Genomic DNA, 16,458 nt, shown 5'->3' with positions numbered 1-16,458 from the left:
GTTCTCTCCCTCAGTCCGTCGGTCCGTCTCTATGTCTGTCGGTCGGTCTCTCTGTCTTAACAAATAGGAATAACGTTTGGAACACCATTCTAAGTCCGAACTGGGTGCAAAAACCTAAAAAAACATCACTATGGGGAGATAAGGTATGCACACCAGTGACTATGTAAGGGGAATACATGAAATAGCAGAAACTGCTGTGTGAATACTGACTTGAAAAATCCAATAGCTATATGCAAGAGTGAATATGTGAAAAATGGAATCTGCATTACTGCCATGAACATATGAATCAAGAGAAATTTAGCTACTGAATTGATCAATGCAATAGAGCCCCAACACTACGCCAAAGTATTTCTCTACGTTGGGGTCCCTAGCTTGTGTGTGTCCTCTCATGCAGTTAAAAAACCTACCGTGTATGGGAAGCTGAGACCCAGGCTATTTATGCGTATGATATGGATTGGCAATAGGTGTGGTTGGGGAGGGTTCACAAACGAATACATAGTCACTGGTGTGCATACCTTATCTCCCCATAGTGATGTTTTTTTAGGTTTTTGCACCCAGTTTGGACTTAGAATGGTGTTCCAAACGTTATTCCTATTTGTTCGTATTTTTTCGTTTGTGAACCCTCCCCAACCACACCTATTGCCAATCCATATCATACGCATAAATAGCCTGGGTCTCAGCTTCCCATACACGGTAGGTTTTTTAACTGCATGAGAGGACACACACAAGCTAGGGACCACAACGTAGAGAAATACTTTGGCGTAGTGTTGGGGCTCTATTGCATTGATCAATTCAGTAGCTAAATTTCTCTTGATTCATATGTTCATGGCAGTAATGCAGATTCCATTTTTCACATATTCACTCTTACATATAGCTATTGGATTTTTCAAGTCAGTATTCACACAGCAGTTTCTGCTATTTCATGTATTCCCCTTACATAGTCACTGGTGTGCATACCTTATCTTCCCATAGGTCTCTCTGTCTTATCTGTCCCTCTAGCTGTCTGTCGGTCAGTTCCCCCCCCCTCTCTCATACTTACCGTTCCCCGATCTCCGGCGCGGCGCTGCACGGCTGTTATAAAAACTTCGGCGGCTTTTACTATTTTGAAAAAGCCGGCCGCCCATTAATCAATCTCGTATTCCCTGCTTTCTCCCCCCACCGGCGCCTGTGATTGGTTGCAGTCACACGCGCCCACCACGCTGAGTGACAGCTGTTTCACTGCACCCAATCACAGCAGCTGGTGGGCGTGTCTATACTGTGCAGTGATATAAATAAATAATTAAAAAAAACGGCGTGCGGTCCCCCCCTATTTTAATACCAGCCAGATAAAGCTATACGGCTGAAGGCTGGTATTCTCAGGATGGGGAGCCCCACGTTATGGGGAGCCCCCCAGCCTAACAATATCAGTCAGCAGCCGCCCAGAATTGCCGCATACATTATATGCGACAGTTCTGGGACTGTACCCGGCTCTTCCCGATTTGCCCTGGTGCGTTGGCAAATCGGGGTAATAAGGAGTTATTGGCAGCCCATAGCTGCCACTAAGTCCAAGATTAATCATGTCAGGTGTCTCCCCGAGATTCCTTCCATGATTAATCTGTAAGTGACAGTTAAAAAACACACACACGAAAAAATCATTTATTAGAAATAAAAAACACTAACAAAGTCCCTCATCACCAATTTATTAACCCCGACAAAGCCCTCCATGTCCGGCGTAATCCACGGACCTCCAGCGTCGCTTCCAGCTCAGCTGCATGCAGGTGACAGGAGCAGCAGAATACACCGCCGCTCCTGTCACCTCCACACAGCAACTGAGGTGAGTAGCGCGATCAGCTGCTGTCAGTCAGGTAACTCGCGGCCACCGCTGGATCCAGCATCAGTGAGTTTCCAGGACCTGCAGGATGAGCACATGGCCGGAAGCACATGGTATCTCCGGATGTTGTGAGTGTGTGTGTGTGATTGTACAGGTATGTGTGATATCGTGAGTGTGTGTGAGTGTATGCGATCGGATGTGTGAATGTATGCTGTTTAATATATGAGTGTGTGTTCTGATGTATGAGTGTCGGTAAGAGGCAGAGGAGGACGGTGTGCAGCACAACTGCCTGGAGCGCCCACTGGAGATCACAGGGAGGAATGATGTGAAATCTGATGTGTGCGTGTGTGTGTGGTCTGATGTATGTGTGTCAGTCAGATGCAGGGGAGGACAGCGTGCTGCACAGTGATCACAGGTAGGAATGATATGGAATCTGGTGTGTGTGTATGTGTGTGTGTGTATGTGTATGTGTGTGTGTGTGTGTGTATGTGTGTGTGTGTATGTGTGTGTGTGTGTGTGTGTGTGTGTGTATGTGTGTGTGTGTATGTGTATGTGTGTGTGTGTGTGTGTGTGTGTGTGTGTGCTATCTGATGTGTGAGTGTGTGATCTGAAGTATATGTGTCGGCCAGACGCAGGGGAGGCGTGCAGCACACCTGTTGAGAGATCACAGAGAGATCTGGAGCCACACAGACGCCCGAGGCTGGTAAGTATGATGATCCTGGGGAGGGGGTCTGCTTTTTGTGCGGGGTAAACTTAATTCCAACCATGTCTCCTCGACAATAAGACACCCCCTGAAAATAAAACCTAGTGCTTTTTTCAGGGAAAAAAAAGATAAGACAGTGTCTTATTTTCGGGGAAACGGTAGCATTTGACTTTCAGCAAAAAAGTTCTACTTTGCTCTTATTTGAACAGAGCTCCTTCTTCCACATGCTAGCTGTCTCCCCCACTTTATGAAAACTGCAAACTGGACTTCTTATGGCTTGTTTTCAAAAATGGCTTTCTTCTTGCCACTCTTCCATAGGCCAGATTTGTGGAGCAAACGACTAAGGGGTACTTTGCACGCTGCGACATCGCATCGATAGCGATGTGTGCTGCCACAGGAACGAGGAACTACATCGTACCTGTCGCTGCATCGGCATTATGGAAATGTCGTACCCTACACCGATGATACGATAACGACGCTTTTGCGCTCGTTAATCGTATCAAAAAGGATTTGCATACTACGATATCGACTACGACGCCGGATGCGCGTCACTTTCGATTTGACCCCACCGACATCGCACCTGCAATGTCGTGTGCAAAGCCCCCCTAAGGCTATGTGCCCACGGGGACAGTGTCCTGCGGTTATATCCGCAAGACATTCCGCAGGTGCTCCCAGAAATCCGCAACAGAACTTTCTCTGCTTCAATGCTGCGGATATACAGCGGAATGTCGTGCGAATATGGTGCGGGCATTCTGCATTGAGGATACAGTACCATGGCTTCGGCACTGCATCCTCAATGCAGAACAAGTGCTGCAGTGATCGGGGTGCTCATACTTACCTCCATCATGCAGCACCTCGCTTTCCGGCGGCCGGGTCACTGTCAGACAGCGTCTGGTTCACTGTGCTGGTGGTGGGCGGGCCTGAACTAGCTCCGGCTGTCACATGACCGGAGCTCATGCAGGCCCCGCCCACCTCTTCCTTCCTGTGCCTGGCTGGATCCACCGCGCTGCTGTACACCGGACGGAGAAAGTGACTCGGATCTCTATCAAGGCAGGTAAGTATATGGGACCCTGTGGAGAAATCCGCAACAATAATTGACATGCTGCAGATTTTTCCGCACGAAAATCCGCATGATTTCCGCTGCGGAAAAATCCGCAGCGTGGGCACAGCATTTCCCAAATGCCATAGAAATGGCTGGGGAGTAGCTGTGCTGCAGATTTCTGGAAAATCCGCGGCTTTTCCGCGAGAAATCCGCGGCAAAATCTGCGCATTCTCCCACTTGAGCTGTGGATCTGGGCAGCGCCTCCAAAGTGACTATGGGTCTCTTGGCTGCTTCTCTCATTAAATACCCAAACGAAAAAAACTAAGATTTATGAAATAATCATGTTTAATTAAACAAACATTATTAAAAGATATTAGAATGTGTAGGGAAGATCAGGGTAAACACAAAACGTGCAGCAGGGCCTGGAAATTTCATATTAATAGATTAATTATTTAGAAAATGACTTGGAGAGGAAAAAAATTGTTTTCAAAATATACAGAGAAAAATAATACAGAAAAATTCAAAAATTTGATATAAACTTATGATAAAGGTTCAGTGACCATACAAAATAGAGCAATAAAGTGTCAAGTGCACATAGTAAAATAGGAATTCATGTAAGCATAGAAAAGTCTGGAGTACAAAAATAGTAAAGTGTCAAGTGCATGAGTAAATCAAAACAATGTACATAAAAAGTTAATACATTCATATAAACAGAAGACTTCTCAAAAGTGCACAAACAAAATCACAGTAACGGTTTCCTTCTTATAAATGTCTAGTGACCATTCTTATAAAACATTTTAAATCAGAGAGTATTAAAGTGTCAAGTGCATATGAGCAAATCAGACCACTATGCCATAGCCATAGCCATAGCCATAGCGAATCGTACGTCGGGGACTTCAGTGTATGCAGTGGCTATATCACTATCAGTAATTATGCTTAGCTCTACAAGCTGTTTTAGATTTTTCATGCGACTTTTGCACATTTTTTGCCTCTGAAAGGAAATATTTTTCTTACATGGATGCACCTATTTTATATGCATAGCGGTCTGATCTCCTCACATGCACTTGGCACTTTAATGAATAGTGCCGTATATATTTGCTCATCACTACTAATAATCTTAAACAAACTTCTTGCCGTGCAGGGGACAGGAGGACCCCTCAGCGAGTGACGCAACATGCACACCATGGAAACAATACAACGGATGGCCCTGGCACAAGGGAGAGGGGAGCAGGGTCACTTTCTAACACTCAGCTGAGGCTGATCCCTGCAGTCCCTAGATGGGTCCTTTTCCCATGCAGTGTCACGTGCCTAGGCCCTCGCTGGCCCTGAAGTCACCCTGACTAGTGTGAAGGCCAGCGAGATACTAGTCTTGCCACTGCAATAAAACAAAACAATGAAGGTAAGACAAACAGGAGAAAGACACAACAAATAGTTCTCCAGAGCTACTCAAGCAGGAAGCTTCCCAGCTGCAACAGAAACAACACCTCAACTTCTCCACCATAGCCAGAATCCTTCAAAGTGGTTAGTTATAAAGTGAGCTATAGCCGGCATAGGAGAGAGTGAAGATTGAGTTTATATATTGGAAGGCTGTGGCTGGAGCTGAGATTAACAGCTACAAGTCAATCTCTGTAGGATAGAAAAAAGACCTTAACTCCTTCAGCACCAAATTAACTAAATACGCTCCTACTCAGGATAAGCCACGAGTGGATTCTAAAATGGATCTGTGATCAACGAAAAGCTGAGACCTTCTGATCCCTGATCCCCTGAGATCTCAGCAGGGCACGACACACTCGCTATACTACTGCGCCCTTCATAGACAGCTATAGTTATATTGAGAATTAATTACACACAAGTGGACTCAATTTACTAATTAGGTGACTTCTGGAGGCAATTGGTCTCTCAGGATTTTTAGGGGATGAATACAAATGCATGTTACAATTTTCAGTTTTATATTTTTAAAATATGTAGAAGACCATGTATCATTTCCTTTACACTTAACAAATACTTATCACTTAAAAATCCAATAAATCATATTTAAGTTGGTAGGGGTAACGTGAAAAAATGTGGAAAGTTAATGGGGTATGAATACTTTTTCAAGGCACTGTATTTCAGTTAGATAGATAATTGCATCTTAAAATAAAGTTTGCTGATATAAAACTATGTAGAGCAGAGGTTATGACAACGGTCCAAGTTTTTGTCCTCTATAAGCACATTAGTGACAAGTAAATTATATCAAACCATTATCCTCTGGAAGGTGTGAAATTCCTAGTACACATTTTATTACCGGTACTAACTCATTATACAGAACTGTAAATATTATTAACTATATTTATCCTGTCATCACAAGAAATGTAGGTGCTTTACTTATTCTATTAGTTCAGGGGTAGGAACAACAGTGCTTGGGCCGCCCGCCCTTTAATTGTCCCTTAGACTGCAAGCACGCACACACAGCATTTACTACTGAATGCTGTTGCACAGGCAATGCTAGATTATGTCCTGATGCTAGCCAGTGCCAGTATCAGGATGTTCTTGGTGGGTGGAGTTAGCACACTCCCATCTTGCTTGCAGTGTTTCCTATGTGATGTTTCTCCAGCAGTAGTGTATCCTATATGATGTATATACACTAGTCCCAGTGTATTCTATGTAATGTATATACACCAGTTGTAGTGTCTCCTATGTGATGTACAGTGGAGAAAATAAATACAGTGCCTACAAGTAGTATTCAACCCCCTGCAGATTTAGCAGGTTTACACATTCGGAATTAACTTGGCATTGTGACATTTGGACTGTAGATCAGCCTGGAAGTGTGAAATGCACTGCAGCAAAAAAGAATGTTATTTCTTTTTTTTTTTTTTTTTTTAAATTGAGAAAAGTTTATTCAGAGGGTCATTTATTATTCAACCCCTCAAACCACCAGAATTCTGTTTGGTTCCCCTAAAGTATTAAGAAGTATTTCAGGCACAAAGAACAATGAGCTTCACATGTTTGGATTAATTATCTATTTTTCCAGCCTTTTCTAATTAAGACCCTCCCCAAACTTGTGAACAGCACTCATACATAGTCAACATGGGAAAGACAAAGGAGCATTCCAAGGCCATCAGAGACAAGATCGTGGAGGGTCACAAGGCTGGCAAGGGGTACAAAACCCTTTCCAAGGAGTTGGGCCTACCTGTCTCCACTGTTGGGAGCATCATCCGGAAGTGGAAGGCTTATGGAACTACTGTTAGCCTTCCACAGCCTGGACAGCCTTTGAAAGTTTCCACCCGTGCCGAGGCCAGGCTTGTCCGAAGAGTCAAGGCTAGCCCAAGGACAACAAGGAAGGAGCTCCGAGAAGATCTCATGGCAGTGGGGACATTGGTTTCAGTCAATACAATAAGTAACGTACTCCACCGCAATGGTCTCCGTTCCAGATGAGCCCGTAAGGTACCTTTACTTTCAAAGCGTCATGTCAAGGCTCGTCTACAGTTTGCTCATGATCACTTGGAGGACTCTGAGACAGACTGGTTCAAGGTTCTCTGGTCTGATGAGACCAAGATCGAGATCTTTGGTGCCAACCACACACGTGACGTTTGGAGACTGGATGGCACTGCATACGACCCCAAGAATACCATCCCTACAGTCAAGCATGGTGGTGGCAGCATCATGCTGTGGGGCTGTTTCTCAGCCAAGGGGCCTGGCCATCTGGTCCGCATCCTTGGGAAGATGGATAGCACGGCCTACCTGGAGATTTTGGCCAAGAACCTCCGCTCCTCCATCAAGGATCTTAAGATGGGTCGTCATTTCATCTTCCAACAAGACAATGACCCAAAGCACACAGCCAAGAAAAACAAGGCCTGGTTCAAGAGGGAAAAAATCAAGGTGTTGCAGTTGCCTAGTCAGTCTCCTGACCTTAACCCAATTGAAAACTTGTGGAAGGAGCTCAAGATTAAAGTCCACATGAGACACCCAAAGAACCTAGATAACTTGGAGAAGATCTGCATGGAGAGTGGGCCAAGATAACTCCAGAGACCTGTGGCAGCCTGATCAGGTCTTATAAAAGACGATTATTAGCTGTAATTGCAAACAAGGGTTATTCCACAAATTATTAAACCTAGGGGTTGAATAATAATTGACCCACACTTTTATGTTGAAAATTTATTAAAATTTAACTGAGCAACATAACTTGTTGGTTTGTAAGATTTATGCATCTGTTAATAAATCCTGCTCTTGTTTGAAGTTTGCAGGCTCTAACTTATTTGCATCTTATCAAACCTGCTAAATCTGCAGGGGGTTGAATACTACTTGTAGGCACTGTATATGATAGACTGCCGATTTTGCAAGTGTGCCCACCTACAAAGAATGGAGAGGTTTATAATTTTTATTATAGGTACACTTCAACTGTGACAGACAGAATAAAAAAAATGCAGAAAATCACATTGTATGATTTTTAAATAATTTAATTTGCGTGCATTTTGTTGCATTAAATAAGTATTTAATGACCTACCAACCAGCAAAAATTCTGGCTCTCACATACCTGTTATTTTTTCTTTAAGAAGCCCTCCAACGTTGCACTCATTATCTGTAATAATTATACCTGTTTGAACTCACCTGTCCACACATTCAATCAATCACACTTCAACCTCTCCACCATGGCCAAGATTAAAGAGCTCTCTAATTACAGCAGGGACAAAATTGTAGACCTGCACAAGGCAGGGATGGGCTACAGTACAAAAGGCAAGCAGCTTGGTGAGAAGGCAACAACTGTTGATGCAATTGTTAGTATTCTGTCTCTTCCTGGTAGCAATGAATCCAACCGCTCTAATTATCAGTCCCTTAGATAACTGTATGATTTTACTCACTCTACCGGCTTCCACAGATAGTGTTAACTCAGCCCAACGATGACTTGTAGGAAGACAAGGAGAAACGCTGTAGTTTTCTTCTAAAATCTTGTATTAAGTACAAAGTAAAGGCAGTTGAAAAGGAATAATCTGTACAGGGTTTTAGACATGTCTCTTCAGCAATGGTTCCTCTAGACTAAACTGAAGGAGAAGGGAGGAGCTTTCTATAGAGAAGCCAACTAAGGGAGGTACATAGGGACAAACTTCATACAGTCTAATCTACCTAGTAACAATAAGGGAATTTCCTGATAGGAGGAAAAATATGCAATGCAAGAATTATATACAACAGGTTGTTCCCATTCATGGGACACAACACTCCCCATCTAAAATCATATGATTTCACAAGTCCTTCTACGACGTAAGGAGTCGATCCTGTCCCTCGATGTCACGAAACCTGTAGCGAGAAGAGAGACAAACACAAAAAATGCAACAGTAATGCACTGAATTCAAGTCCATGCTTGGTTGATGACGCATTGTCCTTGCGTAAAAATAGAAAAATGTAAAAAATGAATCCAAGTTCAACAAACCCATCTTCAGATTAGGGAAGCCGCAAACATGCCAACTCTTCCTCCAACCCAATAATCCAACGGTAAAGTTTTAATCCAAAGGAAAAGTTCAAGGTTCATTGGACACGGACAGTTGTGTCTCCGTACAGCAGGGGTAAGGAAAGGTATGCTCCCCGCCGTGGCAGTGTCCAATGACAAAGGTAGTTCATGTAACGTCCTCCTTTGGTAAAAGTAGCACGAGTTCGGTGACTGGACGAATCACACACATGTGCCAGCCGTGGCATGTTGAAGACTTGTAGTCGGTGAAACAGTGAGCAATGTGAATAAGACAAGCTACGGCTCGTACCTCAGATGACCGACTTGAGAAGCGCTCGAAGCGATGAGGTCTCAACTTCTGTTTTGATGTCACTGAAGTGTAGCGAGCGGAGACGATTGGTCTAATTTCCTTGTCGAATTCTGGTTCCACCAGCTCGTACATGTTGCCGACGTAGTTATCGCAGGTCTCCTTGTATAAGATACTTGGAGGTGTCAGCCACATGTTGTCGCCGAGTTTGGACGCAGCAGTGAGTCTCATTTCTTGGTCAGTTGGGTTGTGTTCGGTGGGAATGTGGTGCCACTGTTCGGCATGATCTCTGTCGAGGATATTGCGCGTAAACTCGACAAAGTGTTTCTCCATCTCTGGTTGTCTTTTCAAGGTGCATTTTAGAGTCGAGAACCTTGCAGTTGCTTGCTGGGAGTTGTTTGGCAACCTTGGCCTTGGAGACCGAAAGGGTAATGGGGCTACCCAACTGTTAGAGTCATTTTGAGAGAACTCTTTATCCATAATCTTTATGAATTCTTTGTCTTCTCTCATCAGAGCCAATTTGTTGTCTTCGTTTGTAGACTCGAACGCTGTTGACCCGAAGTCGTCATCCCAGAGATGATATGCGTCCGAGCAGTCGGGAGGCTGCTGTCGCCACCTGGTGTCGCTTAGCCTCTCTTTCACCCCGTAGTGATGCGGACATGGTTGAAAGTGAGCGCCGCGACCGTTTGGGACGATGTGCGTCTTGTAGGAGGAGATCGCGTCGGGACTCTTCATTTTGCCTACGCAGACGTTTCCTATGATCACCGAGCCTAAGTCATAGCGCTGAGCGAATGGTGCATCGTGTGGCCCGTTGATGTGTTAGCGTACTTTCTGTAGCCGGAGGATGTCCCTTCCAATCAGAATTAGGATTTTTGCACTATGATCAAGAGGTGGGATCTTGCTGGCGATAGTTCTCAGGTGAGGGTGGTGAAGAGCTGCCTCTGGTGTTGGAATCTCTTCCCGGTTAGCCGGTATCTGGTTGCACTCGACGAGTGTCGGTAGAGGTATCTCTACGGTATTTTCAAGAGATGTTACCACGAGACCACTGGCTCTTCTTCCGCAAGCTTCTGAGATGCCGCTGCAAGTACCTAGTGTGTAAGGGTAGGCATTTCCTTTTAAGCCGAACAAGTCGAAGAGTTCAGACCTGGCGAGTGACCTGTTACTCTGGTCGTCCAGGATGCTGTACACCTTCATGGCCCTTTCTGGGTGACCTTTGGGATATACCCTTACTAGGCATATTTTCGCACAAGACTTGTCCCAGAGATCTTCTCCGCAGACTGCGGTGCACGAGGAGGATACTGTAAGGTGGTTTGCAGCTTGGCCTGTACTCTCCCCGCCATGACTTGTGGTAGGAGAAGGTGTAGGTGCAGGATCAGGCTGAGATGGGTGCAGCGCTTGTACGTGATCTGTGCTGTCACACTCCATGCACTTAATTGTAACCTTACAGTCCTTGGCAAGGTTTTCTGTAGAGGCACAACACCTGAAACATACCCCAAACCTTTTCAACAGTTCCTTTCGTTCTTGAAGGGGTTTCTTCCTGAAGCCAATGCACTTCTTCAGGGGGTGTGGCAGTTTGTGAATAGGACACTGGCGGTTCGGATTTTCTGCCTTCTCGCCTTCATTGCCCTTGTCTGGTGCTGACGTTGGTGTAGGTGGTAGAACGTCGGTCTTCTTGACTGATACTGGGTCCCTACGTCTTCTGTCATTTTGATTAGGGCTCTCATATCTGGGAGCTGGTGAAGTGGAGTCGGTGGGTTCTCCACAGGTGAAGCTGGAGTCTGCCTTACGTTCCGCGATGCCGTTGATGAACTCGCAGAAGTAGGAGAATGGAGGGAAGGAGACTTGGTGCTCTTTTTTATAGTTTGTTCCTACCGTGGTCCACCTTTCCTGCAAGTTGTAAGGTAACTTGGCGACTGTGGGTTTCACCCCACGAGCGGTGTCCAGGTAGCTGAGGCCAGGTAGGTGTGTGTCTGTTTTGGCCAGCTGGAGCTCGGACAGCAGGTCGCTGAGTTCCTGGTACTTTGAAGCATCCTTGCCAGATATTTTGGGAAGATCGTATAGTTGTTTCAGCAATGCATCTTCAATTGCTTCAGGACTGCCGAAGCCTTTCTCTAGTCTGTCCCATGCGGTTGCGGATGTAGACGGATCTGAGTCTCTTGATTCTCTCAGTAGACCGTGGCCCTAGCCACCTGATTAGCAAGTCCAGCTCTTCAGCAGCTGTAATGCCGAGGTCACGCGTTGCGGTTTTGAAGGCACACTTCCACCCTCTGTAGTTTTCAGGCTGGTCATCATACTTTGTGAGACCGGTGTTGGTGAGTTCTCGGCGGATCATGTACCTCGCAAAGTCGGACATGTCTGATCTTTCCGACATTGGGGGCACATTTGCTGACTGCGTGGTGCTGGTTGCGTGATTCGTAGCTTCGTGGTTCGGGAACATGGGAAAGTACGGAGTGGCGTGGGCGTTTAGACCAGTGATCGGTTTGGTGTGTACAATCTCTGTTGTATACGGGGCTGGAACTACATAGTTGTTGGGAGTGTAGCACCTTGCCGGCATGTTAGGTTGCATGTAGACATGGGCATACGGAGGTTGCTGATGCGCAGGGTGTGGCTGTGCATTGGAATATGAAGCAGGTTCAGGTTTGAAAGTCTGAGGTGCATTGGACTGACCTGGAAGGCTGGAAGCTGTAGGTGGATCAGTGTCTTGAGGCTCTGGAGAAGTGTTAGCACTGACGGGAATGTTGATGGTCGTTGGCAGTTCGTCGGCTTGGCTCAGCACGTAATCTCTTGTACGGTTAAGTGAGTCTTCTGTGTCGAGATCACACAAACTGGCGCTGCCTTCTTGGCTCCCACCCAGAGCTTGCTCAAAGACTTTTAGCCTTGCCATGGCCGCCACATGTTCACATTCCTTCTGAAGGGCTTCAATTTCTGCTTCCTTGCGTGCAGATTCTGCTTTCATCTCTGCTTCCTTGCATGCAGATTCTGCTTTCATCTCTGCTTCCTTGCATGCAGATTATGATTTCATCTCTGCTTCCTTGCGTGCAGATTCTGCTTTCATCTCCGCTTCCTTGCGTGCAGATTCTGCTTTCATCTCCGCTTCCTTGCGTGCAGATTCTGCTTTCATCTCTGCTTCTCTCTGGGCGAAGATGGCGTGTACTTTTGTTGTTTCTGCTTCAGCGCGCGCCTTTATGAGCTGCTCGCTGAGGGTTGAGTACCTTGATGAGCCTGATTTGAGTGAGTGCCTTGAGCTCTTAGTGGACCTGGATTTGTAAGATGCCGCTCCTGACATTTGCGCAATTTTTGCTTAAGTCTCGCTCACAATGTCGCGCACGGTGCGGTCTCGTTCAGCATTAAGCTGTTGAAAGTCCTGTAGTTCTTTTTGAGACTCGGACGTATTTGCTCTCAGCAGGGTAGAGGAATATTTTTTACAAATCTCTTTGTAAGACCGGTATGTTGAGTACAGTTGTTCAAGGGCTCCCTCTGGTGGTAGCTCATGAGCACCGGGCGCAGATAAAACAGTCACTTGTTTTTGCACTCTTTGCCACAATAATGCTGTCTGGGTAAACAGTTCACTTCTGGCTGTTTCTAGGTTCTCTTTAACCTTCCATGTTGGTTTGGTTAACCGCTTAGGCTACTTTCACACATCCGGCTTGAGCCCTGCGGCTCAATCCGGCTGTGGAAGCTATGCAACGGATGCGGTGAAAACACCGCATCCTTTGCATAAGTTTTTCCCATGCGGCCCGCCCGTTTTTTGCCGCTTGCGGCATGCTACTGAGCATGCGCAGTGTCAAAAACCGCATGCGGCGGCCGGATGCGGTATTTGCCGGATCGCGCCGCATCCGGCCGCCATAGGCATGCATTGAGAGATGCGCCGCATCGGCCGAATGCGGCGCGATGCGTTTTTTTTTTGCCGCACGAAAAAACGTGCCAGGCAACGTTCCATCCGGCCGCCGCATCGGCTAAATCTGCCGCATGCGGCAAAAACCGGATGGAACGCAAGGCCATGCGGCACAATGCGGCACTAATTAAAGTCTATGCAGGAAAATCGCAACCGGCAGCAAAAAAAAAACGGTTGCGATTTTCCTGCAAAGTGCCGGATTGTGCCGCAGAAGAAAAACCGGAGGTGTGAAAGTACCCTTAGATCTTATCCTGTAATTTAAGTGTGAGCCCATGTCTTCCTCTTGTTGCTTTAGAGCAGGTAGTGAGAGAGCTCTCTTTGCCTCCATCAGGAAGGGTGAATGCTGCTCTGCAGTGGTTGTCAGGGAAACCTATACAATGTTGCAATCTCTGCAGCCAGCAGTCTGTGTTTTGCAGGATGTATTTGCAGAGTCTCTGGCTGCAATTTACAATTAGCTTATGGGTGATTCTAGGTTTATAGCTGCACACAGTTCTGATAACAGGTTAATACTTTACAGGGCACTTTGTCTAAAGGTCCAGTCACACTAAGCAACTTACCAGCGATCCCAACAACGATAGGGATCGCTGGTAAGTTGCTAGGAGGTTGCTGGTGAGATGTCACACTGCGACGCTTAATTAACCCGATGTGTCCTGCAGCTACATGTGCACAGAGCAGGAGCCGGCACTGACAGCGAGAGCGGCGGAGGCTGGTAACAAAGGTAAATATCGGGTAACCAAGGACAGGGCTTCTTGGTTACCCGATGTTTACTGTGGTTACCAGCCTCCGCAGAAGCCGGCTCCTGCTGCCTGCACATTTAGTTGTTGCTGTCTCGCTGTCACACACAGCGATCTGTGCTTCACAGCGGGACAGCAACAACTAAAAAATGGCCCAGGACATTCAGCAACAACCAACGACCTCACAGCAGGGGCCAGGTTGTTGCTGGATGTCACACACAGCAACATCGCTAGCAACGTCACAAAAGTTGTTCGTTAGCAGCGATGTTGCTAGCGATGTTGCTTAGTGTGACGGGGCCTTAAAGCTGCTATAAAGTTTTATGCTGTGGCTTGTTATCAGCTCCTTGGGGTAATCCTTTCTCTGGATTGTATGCAGTATAGCACTCCTGGAAACAGGTTATTTACTGATATATGAATACTAATCCCGGTCACAGCTAGTCCTTTTCACTATTCTGTCTCTTCCTGGTAGCAATGAATCCAACCGCTCTAATTATCAGTCCCTTAGATAACTGTATGATTTTACTCACTCTACCGGCTTCCACAGATAGTGTTAACTCAGCCCAACGATGACTTGTAGGAAGACAAGGAGAAACGCTGTAGTTTTCTTCTAAAATCTTGTATTAAGTACAAAGTAAAGGCAGTTGAAAAGGAATAATCTGTACAGGGTTGCAGACATGTCTCTTCAGCAATGGTTCCTCTAGACTAAACTGAAGGAGAAGGGAGGAGCTTTCTATACAGAAGCCAACTAAGGGAGGTACATAGGGACAAACTTCATACAGTCTAATCTACCTAGTAACAATAAGGGAATTTCCTGATAGGAGGAAAAATATGCAATGCAAGAATTATATACAACAGGTTGTTCCCATTCATGGGACACAACAGTTAGAAAATGGAAGAAACACAAGATGTCAATCTTATTCAGTCTGGGGCTCCATGCAGGATCTCGCCTAATGGAGTAAGGATGATTCTGAGAAAGTTGAGGAATCAGCCCAGAACTAAATGAGAGTACCTGGTGTGAGACTGTGACCGGGGTTGTCTATGACGGCCGGTACGTCTCGCCCCGGTTGTGCTCCCTCCATGTATAGAAAGCAACTCCACTCCAGGGTTTATTGCTGTTTCCCTGCAGGCTGAAAGGAGGGTTAAAAGGAAACAGGAACCGGGGTGTGGGGCCTAGTGTGTGAGGGAGTGAATACAACTCCCTAAGCTTCTGCCGAAGAAGCACATGTGAGCCATTTCTGGAATCTGGCTTGTTGGTTCTGGAGGAGGATATTCCGGAACACGTGTTGTGTGCTGTTTTGGATTTTTGTTTGGACAATAAACCGCGTGCTGTGACCATTGGTGCCTGGATCCCGTGTCTTCTGCCGCGCAGCCGACCACGCTACCCCACATATGGTGGAGAATACGGGCAGTCCAGCCCGGTGAGGTGTAGCATCCATCCCTGGTGACCCAGTAGCGCATGTCCTGGATTCGAGCGGCTACACTACAGCCCAAACCCGGCGGCACCATGGAGGACATACTAAAGCTGCTGGCTCAGGCTAATGCACAGCAACAACAGACCAATGCACACCTGCTCCGGTCATTGGATCGTCAGCAGCAACAGCACCAGCACTCCTTGCAATTGCAGGAACAAAGGCACCAAGAACAGATGGTCCTCCTGACCAAGTCGATCCGTGCCGGACCGGCAGCCACAACCCCGGGACCGGGTGACGACAGCAGCGTCCGGAAGGCGGTAAGACAGGCGTTGCAAAAGATGACCCCGGGGGATGATGTGGAAGCGTTCCTGGCTGTGTTTGAGCGGGTGGCCGAGCGGGAGAAGCTGCCGACTCCCCAGTGGGCTGAGGTATTGTCGCCCTATCTGACGGGGGAGCCCCAAAAAGCATACCTGGACCTCTGTACCGAGGACGCCATAGAATATGGGACCCTGAAAGCCGAAATACTTGCTCGATTGGGGGTGAATACTTATGTACGCGCTCAGCGGGTAAATCAGTGGTTCTATGAGGAAGTCAAACCCGTACGCTCCCAGGCCTATGACTTGTTGCATCTGGTAAAGAAGTGGTTGCAGCCTGACACTCTGAGCCCTGCGCAAATGGTGGAGAGGGTAGTGGTTGATCGTTTTGTGCGCACTTTACCCGTCACCATTCAACGGTGGGTAGGACAGGGCGACCCAAGTACCCTGGACCAATTAGTGTGCCTGGTGGAGCGGCATGTGGCTACGCAGGACTTGATACGGGACACTAAGACTTTGCGTGCTGCCCGTCGGTCCGGCCCCTCCAAGCCTCGGGCCAAGGACCCACCGCTGACACCGGTGCGGGAGTCCGCTACCATCCCGCCTGAGGCCGCGCCCACCGTCCCTGAGGTCCGGAAGACTATGTACCCTAAACGACAAATCGTCAAGGGGGTTTCCTTCCCTATTAGATGTTGGCGGTGCCAGCGGGTGGGACATATGGAAGCCCAGTGTCCACTCACCACGGAGCCCATGGATTGTGGGGTTACCCGGCGGGGTTCAATGTATGCTCAGGCGGTGTGTACCGCGGACCTTGTCTCCCAG

The sequence above is a fragment of the Anomaloglossus baeobatrachus genome, chromosome 3 (genome assembly GCF_048569485.1).
Source record: "Anomaloglossus baeobatrachus isolate aAnoBae1 chromosome 3, aAnoBae1.hap1, whole genome shotgun sequence".
NCBI classification, from domain to species: Eukaryota; Metazoa; Chordata; class Amphibia; order Anura; family Aromobatidae; genus Anomaloglossus; species Anomaloglossus baeobatrachus.
The sequence above is the reverse complement of the archived record's forward strand: the minus strand, read 5'-3'. Positions refer to the sequence as shown.